Raw genomic sequence first — 12,305 nt, forward strand, 5'->3', positions numbered from 1 at the left:
TGAAGACAGAACATGGCGCCGCTCCGTAGGCCTCGACCCGTCTGCTCGAGTGAGAGGATTTCAATTGAAATAGAACCTTCAACGGTCAGCATGCAGGTGCATATTAGTAAACTAGAATAGTATCAGTTTATCAAATATCAAAAAGTGAAACTCATTAGCATTTTTTGGGGGGGATAATTTTGATGTATGTGGCTCAAAGCTGACGAAAATCCAAAATTTAGCCTCTCATAAAAAAAATGTGAAATCACACCCGGTCAATAAAAGAGGTTGTTCGTACGCTACTGTTAAGGCGATGCTGAGTCACCGGCACATGCCGCAAGGAAGGCAAGCGCAAAATGTGATGGTGAAATAAAGAAGCTGGCTGTTTACAAATTGCTGCATCCAAGTATATTAATGGCAGGGTGAGGGGAAGAACAAAAGCGTGGTTGGTAAATTTGCAGGAGCAACAGGGACGGGCCTGAGTGGACTCTGAAGCGAAGCTCATTCAAGAGTTCGTCCTCTTTCACTCTGAAAACGTCCATTGATACAGATGAACACAGACCAGACTTACAAATGTATTCAGTATACTGAGCCACTCTTGAAGCAGAGTAGTCCAAACTCAGTAGTCCAAACTCTTCCTTTCAGATGAAAAAGTGTAGTTCGTATTTCATTTGTAAGTCAAGATCCCTGTCTGGAGAAATCACCTTTTATCACATTTTTAGAAGGTTTCACGGTTTTATTCCTAGTAATTATGTGTAGTAATTATGATGCCATGTTGTGCTTTGACTGCTGCTTCACGTCAAATTTCTCAATGTGATAAAATAAAGAAGTGAATTGACCAAATTCCTAACCATCTACCAGGATATTTTAAAGCACCTCTCTTTCTTGAAAAGCTACTTGAAGACTTTAATTCAGCTCTTCATCAGAGCTCAGAACCTCCTTATACGACCAACAAACACCTCTTTGTGTGCAATGAATCTATACATGAGTTTATATGCTCGTTTTCTTGTTTTTAAAACCTGTTTGAAATGAATAAATCAAAATATAAATTAAAAGCACATATTTGCGTGTGATGACTCTTTAAGCATCCACAATCCACCCATTGTGAATGTCCCTCAAATTCTTGAATCAATTTTTGTGCACGATTCCTTCAAAGCTATGGTTATTCTTGTTGTGTGTGTGTGTGTGTGTGTGTGTGTGTGTGTGTGTGTGTGTGTGTGTGTGTGTGTGTGTGTGTGCGTGCGCGTGCGTGTGCGTGTGCGTGTGTGTGTGTGCGTGTGTGTGTGTGCCCTTTCCTGCAACAGTTTTTCCTTCCACTCAACTTCACAATAATCTACAGGACTTGGTGGACAACTGGCTTCACTAGCAATGGCCAATTTTGGCTTTTGGATAACTTGGATCTGCATCAAATCGAACGGATGCTTGAAAAATGTATCTCCATTTCAGTTTTGCTTTTTGAAGCAAGTCACTGAAATGAGTTGCTTTTCAAATATATTCTAATTTGTTGAGACGTGCCTGTAGATGTAATTCATTAAGCTCTTTGAGTGAAGATCCTCTGCTGTTGGGGGGGGGAAAAGACTCCTCTTTTCTTTTGATCAATTTCACAGCTAAGCACGAACGCCGAGCAACAGGTGAGGGGCCTTTCTGAGCATCTGTGGCCCCACTAATAAAGAGAAGGCAGCAGTCGACAGTTGCTGGCAGCGGCAATCAAACAAGCAGCGCGGTGAAGATGTCTGTCAGAGACACGGCCTCTGGTGAGAGACACAGAATGAAAGAAGCGGGGTGAAGCCGGAGCGATGGCGAAAGAAGATGACAGAATGACACATGTGGAAATCCTTTTTCATCCCGTTCTTTATTTTTCTTTTTTTTTCGCTTACTCGCGTCCCTTCTTCCTCTTCTTCTTCTTCTTCTTCTTCTTCGTCTTCTTCTTCAGCTTGCTCTGTCAATGCAAGTCTCGATGGCGACTGAGGAAGCAGAGCCCCCACGGGGGTCAGCCATGTAAGGAACATAAAAGGCCAATTTAATTTGGCACGTCCACAGCTACAAAGTATTTTAATTCCGACAGCTGTGACTGAGGAGTTAATATTTGACTTGTCAGAAGTGGGGCCGGGGCCAGTGAATCATTGTAATTCTCATTAAGAGGCTCTCCCCCAGCAGCACCCTAATGCAGAATAATGAAAGTCAAGACGGAGTGAGCTTCTAATGCCAGTTGAGGCCTATCTTTTAATATTCCCCTCTTGATGGATTAGGGAAGCGGGAAATTCATCTTGGATCATAGGGCCTAATTTAATAAGGGATCATTCCAGGAGTATTGCATTTTATAATAATGTCATTTAAAGTGTCGTCTTCCATTTTTGCCGTCCCATATGTATGCTTATATAATGGTGCCAGAGGGATGTGTTCTTACACCACTCGGATCCCTTCTGTGTCCACGCAAGCCCTCCAGACCGAGCCGACGCGTCTCTCTGCGGTCCGCCGGCTCTCGGCTCGGGTTTTCATTTCGCATTTTGGTCATGGAGCCAATTGAGTGAGCACTTATGAGAAGTTGCAGTCACTCCAGCACGTTTGCTGCTCCTCCCAATTATTCCTAATAGTATTTAGGGGAAATCACTGTGATATGAGTGTTGGGATTGTAAATATCACCCAAAGGAAATATGATAAAGATATATTGTATTTGCTCCATCGCCAAGCCCTTAAAAACTCCTCTCAGAGAGGCGAGCTATATTTATGCGACCTACGCCACAGAAAGAAAATGACTTTTCTTTTTTTTGGGGGAGGTGGGGGGTTTGGGGGGTGAATAAAGCAAACAAATCTGACTAATATGAGCAATTTGTGATGTTAGTAGCCGATAAAACCACATAATTATACTTGGGGTGGAAAAAAAAAAGATTTACTAGATTAAAAAGGGGGAAAAAAAGTCTTGAATGTTAGTGGAAGGCATCCGTGCTTAAAGTGTCATAACTGCTCAGTTTTACAATATCGCAGAAATAAGATGAGCTTCGTTTTTTTTTTCCTTTTTTTATTTATTTCTTTTTTTAAAGCTGTGGTGCAGGGTTTGTTTGCAATATAATCTCTATTATTTGTATTCTCTACCGCATTTGGCAAACCAAGATGAAAAACAAGTGAAATTTTGCAAGCAGCACTAAACCTAGAAGTTCTGTCATCATAAGATTATTACAGACAGAAAATATTGGTATTTCTAACCAAATATACATTAAAATGACTGAACCATAGATTTCAGCTGTTCGAAACCTGGCAGATAACCCAGCTTAAATGAAATTGACAACACAAAAGAAAGCCAAGTTGACTTTTAGAACCTCGACTTCACAGGTCCAGAAATTTGCAGTGCGTTCTACTTCTGCACGTTTAATAAAAATAAAAATAAAAAACACAGTCCTGTTCAATCCCAGCTTCTCCTTAGTCGATCCTATAAGAGCCCTTCCAGTTTCCAGTCTGTTACATGTGACCCTTTAAAAGGGTCTCTGTCATCATTAAGATAAGAGGTGGTCTCTCCAACATACTTTAGCTCAACAAAGTGCTTCCTCTTTGTCGCACTCATGTCTTTGGCACGTCTGCCTGCCTTCTGCCTCGTCTCCCTGTCCCGCACCTACCACTGCCTCTGTCCACGCACGGCTGTCTCTTTCTGTTTCTGACTTTCCATCCATCTCACCTCCTTTCATACTGTACCGCTATGGGGTGCACAGAATTCAGAATTTAGTTTCTCTCCCTGTTTTGAAAAAAGTGAAAAGGTTGCATGGTTGTTTTCGGTGAGCTGGTTTCTTTCCTGTCTCTAACAGAGTAGGTTATCTGCAAACGCGAGCGTCGGCTATTTTAGGACAGTGCTGGAGTTATTCGCGATACATGTGTGACTTCTTCAAGATTACCTTCCACCTTTAAAATAAAAATTCAGAGAAAATGTGCCGTTCACTTCAGTGCTGTTAAACTTTCTAAAACAGTTTCGCCCCCCTCTTCTTCTGTACCGTCTATTTTGAGGTGCAGCAGCTACATTGGAGTAGCTGTTTATCTTACATCATAAATAATGTTATTAACCACCACTGAGGAAGAGTCGAGGAAAGTCGGAGCCGAAGAGGGTCGGACAAACGCCGTTACGTTATCAAAGAGGGGACAGATCGCATGTGACGGTAAACTTATGAGATCTATTTTTACATCCCATCTCAGAATGAAATGGTGGACTTTTCAAACACTCACCTCTCCTGGGCAGAAAATAATGTGGGTCTATTTAATTAGGCATTGGCAGATTGTTGGGCCAACACTGTAATCCAATAGAGGTTCCCATTACTAGGGGAAGCTGCCACCTCCGATGCCTCCTTGGCTCCACAGTGCAGCACCGTCAGCTCGTCAACTTTTGTCTGCCCTTCTCTCTGCTTGCAAGAGCCGCTTGTGTTTGCCAGCTCTGAAGCCGGCCATATTCTTCAAGTGGGTTTTTTCGCCCTGTTGAAGATGACAGGGACCCTCTGCCTAATGTATTACTGTTTATGTACGTGTTGTCCGTCAACATTGTGATGCGTGTAGACGTCTCTGTGCGTAGTTGCTGTATATATTTGCGGTGCCTCAGTAAATATCCCTTTTCTCATCCATCCATCCATTTTCTGTACACCCTTGTTTTCACATTTAAAAAAAAAATGGGACACATCTAAAAAATGTGTCATTCATTCCTTCATTTCTTTCAGCATCCCCAAGTCAACCACCTTTGGTTGGAATTACAGCAGCAAGAGTTTGGGTAGTTGGCCACTCGTCTCTGTAAAATAGTTCAATCTTATTCAGAATGACAATTTTCGAATCTTGTCACAGATTTTCACATTTTCTATCCATCCATCCATTGTCCGTACCCCATTATCCAGCAGCGCTTGAGGTTGGAAACACCTTGGACCAGTGGCAACTCCGATGAGGACAACACAGGAATAGACCCTCACTCTTAAGAACCATTTTATATTACAAATTAACCCAAAAGTCATGTTTCTGAGCTGTGGGAGGAAGTGAGGGCAACCTGAGTGAGCCCACGGATGCACTGGGAAAACATACATACTCAATACAGTGGTAACAATTTCACCACTGTGTAGCCCCACAAGTCAGATTTATATATATTTCTTTTTTTTTTAAAAGAAAAATTAAAACCCTGTATCATTTCATTAAACACACAATTATATGTGCCTTTGTATTCATCTAACATCTAAAATCCTGATAAAATGTGCTAAAAAATTTGTAGTTCAAGGGGTTTGAATACCTTTGCAAGTCACTGTGTTTTGTAGCGCGTGCTCAGCATAGCATGCACTTGCCTAAGGAGTAAATTGCCAGTGCAATGAAGCTGTCAATACTGTTGTATTAGTAAGAGGACACAAGTGGCGGAATCAATGAGAAACATTTGAATAAGATGTTCTGGACGACATCCTGTTCTAAAATTCTATTACCCATAAAACACTTGACCTCCTGCCCCCCATGTTCCTCTGCCCTTAAGCCTTATTATTATACGAGAGGCTGTGTGGTTGAGGTAAACTTTCATTTTTATTGATAATGCAACAATAATTTAAGATATATGAACAGTAGGTGGTTCTGTCGGAGCTACTTTTCCCTATAATTAAACAGATAAAGAACGAAAGTGAACCTTTGACCCCTGCAGAGTGAGCATGCGGTTTGCTCTGTGATGTGTTTAGAGCCATTTTGTTGGCATGGATTTTGGTCTGCTTTTGCCCTTACAGCTAAGAAGGTCACTTCCAATCAATACAAAGTTGTTCTTCATTATGAAACATTTCAACCCTGAAGGAAACGGTCTTTTCCACGATGCCAGTGCCCCCATGCATGGCTTTCCAGGGGTCACAGAAATGTTTCAGTAGAATAAAAATTAGATGTATCATTTGAGGCAGCTTTTGCAGTCAGCAAATCTCAGCCCTCCTAAATAGTGTTTAGAAACATCGGTCTTCACCGCTGTGCTCAAAACACAATTTTGTATTTCGATCCTCCAGTTGCGTTTCACAGACTTATAAAATCCTTACCAAGATTTCTATTTAAATTATTTGTTTACATGGGGGGCGGGGGGTTTATGAGTACTGCAAGGGATAATGCTGGAGACAAAACAAGAATGCTGTTTCATATGGCCCATGCTGCACTTGGTGTTGCACATTGCTGGTCAGCAGGCTGAAAAGAGGCTACTACACGTCTCTAACAGGACTCCTGTAGTGTCCTGTAAGTATGTTTATTTGAAAATTAAAAACAAATTTAGGAATATGCTACAAAATTTAAGATATCACAGTATTTTATGGTAGGAATATTTGTTGTTTTTCAGTTTTTAATTAATTGTTCACATCATGCCACACATTTCTGTTTCAATCCAGGATGCTCTTCACACAAGGTTAGATTGTGGAAAAACCAGCTGTTGTGAGAAAGAGAACAGTAAAAAATAATAATAAAAAAATAAAAAAGAGAGAGAAACTTAGGAAGAAGTTTTGATGGTGAATGCCACTTGGTGCATACCAAGGTTTTGTTGTCTGTTGAAAGACCAGCGTTTAAAATCTATTGAGAATCTATAATAACTAAGCCATGAAATTTGTAACTTTTTTTGATATGTTATTTATTTTGAGAGCCAAAGAGAATCCATTTTTCATGCTTGGCTTGAGTCCATTAGGGACGTAAAATCGTAAATCTGCATTATTCTATTGAATCAAAAACTGGGATTTTTGAGACCCTAAATCTCTGTCTTATCCTGAATTAATAATGGTCTAAAAGTTTATAAAATAGCATTTGCATGAGCTGCTGCAACTGTTCTGATATTGTAGTTATTTTGAGAGGGTAGAAATCCGTTTTCTTCTTGTTCCTTGGACCGCTTAATCTGAATTTTTACAAAATGTACTCACCGTCTGCTGGTAACATTTTAACAGGACCTCACTTCAAGAAATGTTGAACCATCGCTTGAGTGAAGTCCTGGTTTAAAAAAAAAAAAAAAAAGTAAATACACCTTTTAATTTTAAGGTTTAATTGTCTCTTTTCTTTTTTACCAAGTTGTGAAATTCTTTAATCTCTAATTTCAAGTGTTCAAGATCACACAGTGCACACCTTCACCTTTTTGTAATAAGCACAATTTATAATATATATAAAGACGCACCTATACGTGAAAAAGTTTCTTTTTTTTTCTCAAACAGTGCATTTTTGTTAATTAACATTTTGTTAACTTTTCCTTAAATGTTAGGAATTAACTTCTATCTTTTTTAATGCATAAATGATCAGAAAAAAATGTGAGGTTTGAATATATTCTCTGCTAACCAGCATTAACGTTCTCGTAAAAAAAAATGTCAGCTGTTTTATGGCTGTCTAATTTGTGAATATAGAGAGCTGAAAGAAAAATAGTGGCGTTTACGCTATTTACACTGAAGTAGTTGCTTCTGTTTTATTCACAAATATGCTATTTTTTCATGGTTTGCATCATACTGGGTCACACAGATACAATACAGCCCATCATTGGAAAATCAACACTGAGAAGCATAGAGGTGGCGGTATCATGGTGTGGGAATGCTTTTCTTTGGTAGGGACTTAGAAGCTGTTCACAGTTGATGGGACAATGCTGCATACGTTAGAATGGCCCAGTCAAAGCCCAGACCTCAAGCCAATTCAAAATCTGTGGCAAGACGTGGAAACGGTTTCCAAGTGGACTCGCTCCAAGCAGTCTTACTAAGCTGGAGCTGCTTTACAAAGACAGAGGCAAAGTTTAGTCACCAGATGCTCGAGGCTGGTAGAGAGATGCCCCCATGCACTTTGACGCTCTTTACAAAGATACGCCACTTTATCAAACTTTCACATAAAATCCCATAAAACTGCAAGATAGTTTGGTGGTTGCTGCACGGCAAAAGCGTGAAAATGTTCAAAGGGTCTGAATATACTTGTGTTAGTTCACAGTGACTTGTCACCTGTCAGACAACATAACTTATGACCCAATTTCCAGAGTTCAATGCAATTTTTATAAAATAAATATTTTTATTGTTTATAGATCCCCCAAGTCATTTTTTATGAAGTTATGACGTGTTTGCATACAACTACGGGACCAAATGGAAAAACTGTAAGAAAAATGCAACCAGCGTATCCATCACAGAGTTGTATGTTTTTTAACATCAGCATGATGTATTGATTTTTGTACTGCATCCAGATTTATGGTTATGTGAAAGCAGCGAACGGTTCCGTGAGTATAACATTTACAGTACGCAGGTGATTAATGCTCACACTGAAAACCAGAGGCCATTTTCCATCACGTCTAAACTTTGCCTCGGCCGCACATGTCTGTCACCAGTTAGGAGAGCATTTGAAGGCAGCTGACAGATATATAAATCGCCATAAATGGTTCCCTGGACTAAATGTTGAAAAAAACACTTAACCCCACGGGATGAATGAGCGTAGACCTCCCTGGCTTTGCCCACATTAAAAAGACACCCGAGCATCCAAATACAAATATGGGGTAATTTGTCAGCTCATTTTTTTGTAATTTCGTGACATTTCAAAATGGCAATCTGCAAACTTCAGACGGCGCGAACACAATCAATATGAGATTAGTTAGGCCAGAGTTTCCAAAGGAGGCTTTGTGTAATTTAAGAGTCTGTGAACAAACATCTGATGAATGAAAAGCAAGTACTCGATTATGCTCACAGACAAATGATTGAATCTCACCGGCTTGTAAATATAGAGCGGCACGGGCCAAATGTTTAACATTTATCGTGTGCCCCTCTCATTGACAACACAGCGTGCACACACGCACACACACACACACACACACACACACACACACACACACACGCACACACACACTGCCTTGCTAAAGTATTCACAAAACTTCTAATTTTCTCATTTTGTCACATAACCACAAAATCCAATGTGTTTTAGACCAACACTTTGAACCTGCAAATAAAAAATCTGAAGAGTGGAGTGAGCAATTTATTTCACCCTTTGTAAAAATACCTTTTCTTCTAATTACAGATGCATGTTTTGAAATGCACGCCTCTGTCAGTTTTGCACATCTAAGCTTTTCCAATTGTATACTTGGAAAGCAATAATAAGAAGGAAAGCAACTGCAGACATAATGTTTCCTCCTATCCACAGCAAGATGCTGCGACCACCATATCCTGTTTTGGTTTCATTTGACCCGACCGCCTTCTTCTATAAGTTCACACCATCACTCACATGTTTTTTTGTTGTTTCTTTGTTTGTTTGCAAACTACAAATTACCATATCAACTATTAGTTGTGCACTTCACACCTTTCAAAAACAGTTTTTGAAAGAAAGTGACGATGGCTGCATCAGCAGATTTTCCCACCTGAACCACGTATCTCTGCAACTCCCACGGAGTGCATTATTTGTTGCTTGATTTTTACAGACTGCCTGTATTTATTCTGGAATTGCACACCATACATAACTGGATTCTGTTTTCTAAACGGGTTACAACTGCATCGCTTAGGGTTATCCTAGTGAGAGGGTCTGAATGCAAATGCAGGCCACACTTTTGAGCTTTTTAGTTGTAATACATTTTGAAAAACCACGCATGCCTTCCTTCTGTCTCACAATAATCTGAATTGTGCTAGTTTTTTTTTCCACATACAATTCCATTATAATTATTTTAAGTCAGTGTCATCTGTAAAAATGTATTCAGGTTCACGGGGTATCCTGTTCCAAGTTACTGGATAAAACCGAGAGTAGAAAACGCATCACAAAGTCCCCCCTTCCCCATGGCATCCGCGGTGCACCAAGTGTCGCCTTTTCTTTCCATAAAATCCCCTCAGGGTTACTAATGCCACAGGTCTCAAATCATATACCCTGGTTATGTCTTTTTCCCCAGGGCGGGGGATTTATTTACTATGCTATCTCTCTAATCTCCAACAGCAGCTGTAACTGGAACTGAATTAATAACAAATAAAATGTGCCTGGTACATAAAATATGTGTAGATTGCCGTGGGGTGCCTAAACAGGAAACAGTGAAACAATTAGACTTCTTGTTTTGTTCTGACCTCTCTCTTTTTGTTCATGTTTTGTTTTGTTTTGTTCTGCAGCACAGTTGAGCAGAGTTACTGTTATGTGCGTCTTTTTTGTTTTTTGTTGTTGTTTTTTCTCTCTCTATGCCTGTAATCACTGTGGTTAAGCCTCCCTGTCCATAATATGGGTCAAATCAGAGCAAACACCCACTTTTGATCCTACAGTGGTATTAAATACAATGTTACACTTCGCATAAATGCTGTAATTCTCCACTGACTGCAACCCACACCAAGTGCTGTGGTTAGCCACCCAGGCCCTTATACAGCGTGCCCATTTGATAACAGGCAGTGATATGGCGTCGTAATTGCTGGGCCTGTGAGTGCTATTGTAGGGAGTTTTCAGCAGGTTTCTTTCTCACTTTCACTCCATTTGACGCCTTTGAAGTTGGGCTTTTATCTGCCTTTGCTCCTGATGGCTGTTGTCTTTGGTGCAGTGCTGTGTGCGCCCTGCTCTTTGAGCACTCCAAACATGTAACAAAGGCAAGCCCTTAGAGGAAGAGAGAAAAAAAAGAAGAAGAAGAAGAAGAGAAAAGGGAGCGCTCTCTCCTGTGTTCTCACATGAATTCATAAATGCACAAACACCATTTACAACAGATCCAGCCACAGTCATTCAAATGCAGGAAAAAGAAATTGCTGCCTCCGCTGTCGTTTAAAAGAAGAAGAAGAAGAAAAAAAAACTGCTCTGTGAGATTGTTTAAAGTGTCCTAATTTGATAAAGAGCCAAGAGCGGGAAATGAGAGAGTAGTGCATTTGTCTCAGGGGTTGTAGTGGGGTAAATATAGCAACAAGACAGCACCAGTTGATATGAAGGATTCCACGGTGTCGAGTGCTGTTGTGACTCACCAGGCTATGGAGATCTCTGTGTGTGTGAGTCTGCGAGACGTGCATTTGGATTCATATGTCCACTGCAATTGATTAACTTTAATATAATTGCCCTTCTCCTGACTCACCCAGCTCCGTGTACAATAACGCCCGGGTGAGAGTATGAGCGCGTTAAGCAGGGGGAGTGGGGGGTGGGCAAGTGAGAGTGGGATATATGGCTGTGCAGAAGAAGAAGCCGGCGCGGCTGGCTCCTGGCTGGCTGTGTGTGGGGGGTGTGTGTCTTAAAGAGTGTGTTGAGAGGAGAGTGAGAGCTCATGGCCAGCCTCCATGTCTAATCAAAACACTTGTGTGTCCCCGTCTCATTGTCTCCTGGGCCCCTCAGAGCAAAGACCCTCCTCTCCACCACTGCTGTGTGCGACTCGTGGACGAGCTGACAGGTGGACAGACCTCTTTCTACCTCCGATTTACAAGACCAAGGACTAGACGGATGAAGGGAAATATCCGTCAAAAAAGGTGTAAAACATGATTCAAGTTAAAGTGCTCTGGTGTGGCGATAACCTTCTGGTGTAAGAACTCTAAACTGTAACCGGGCTAAAACTTTAGTGAACGCTTTTCCAACTACTGAAATCAAAATGGCGAAAACTTTTGCTGTAGTTCTGTAAACACATATTTCTCATTTTGACAGTAAGCTGATGTATTTATATTGTTCTTTACTGCTTAAACAATGCAGAGTCACCGTAGTGATTGGATTTCAAAGCAAAACTATTGCATTCCCATCAATCTTACATTGCATTCTGGGAAAACAACATATTTGAATTTTGGCCTTGCTAACTGATCTTCAACATGAGCCAAAAGATATATATTTTCTATACAATGCAACAAATTACGGTAGTAATTTTTTTGTGGTTTGTGGTGCGTTTTATTCAACATTTCTGATTTTCCATTTTCTATAAGAACAATTGCGAGTTGCACAGTACTAATGCTCTCTTGTATATCAGTTTGTCATTAATTTTACATTCAAGTTAAAATGCATGAGCCTCTGAGTAATTTTGAATACAATCAAAATAACCTTTTAGTAATTCATAGTAAGAAGTGAAGCTCATGTGGGGATTAATTACACTCTTAGTGTAATTAAGCACGTATTTTTGTTAATGTGAAATGATAAAATATGGCTAACAACAAAGGGAAGCCCAGATTTAGCATCATATGAAATTTGTATATTGCATGATACATCGAAAAAGAATGTTTTGTTTGCTGTGGCTTTGAAGTGTAACCCTAAACATGTTTCACATGGTGCAGTTCTCGCTTTTTCCTTCCACTCAACTTTCCATTGATCTGCCTGGATACGGCTACCTCTGAATGTTTGGCTTGTTTATCTATACTTTTTCGTGGCCTACTCTTCCTTTTGATTTCAATGAGTGATTGTAATTTACATGATCATAACAGCCTTTCTGCATTTAAAATTTCTTTTAATTTTGCTTT

This window comes from Poecilia reticulata, chromosome 13, assembly GCF_904066995.2.
Source record: "Poecilia reticulata chromosome 13, P_reticulata-male-v2, whole genome shotgun sequence".
NCBI lineage: Eukaryota > Metazoa > Chordata > Actinopteri > Cyprinodontiformes > Poeciliidae > Poecilia > Poecilia reticulata.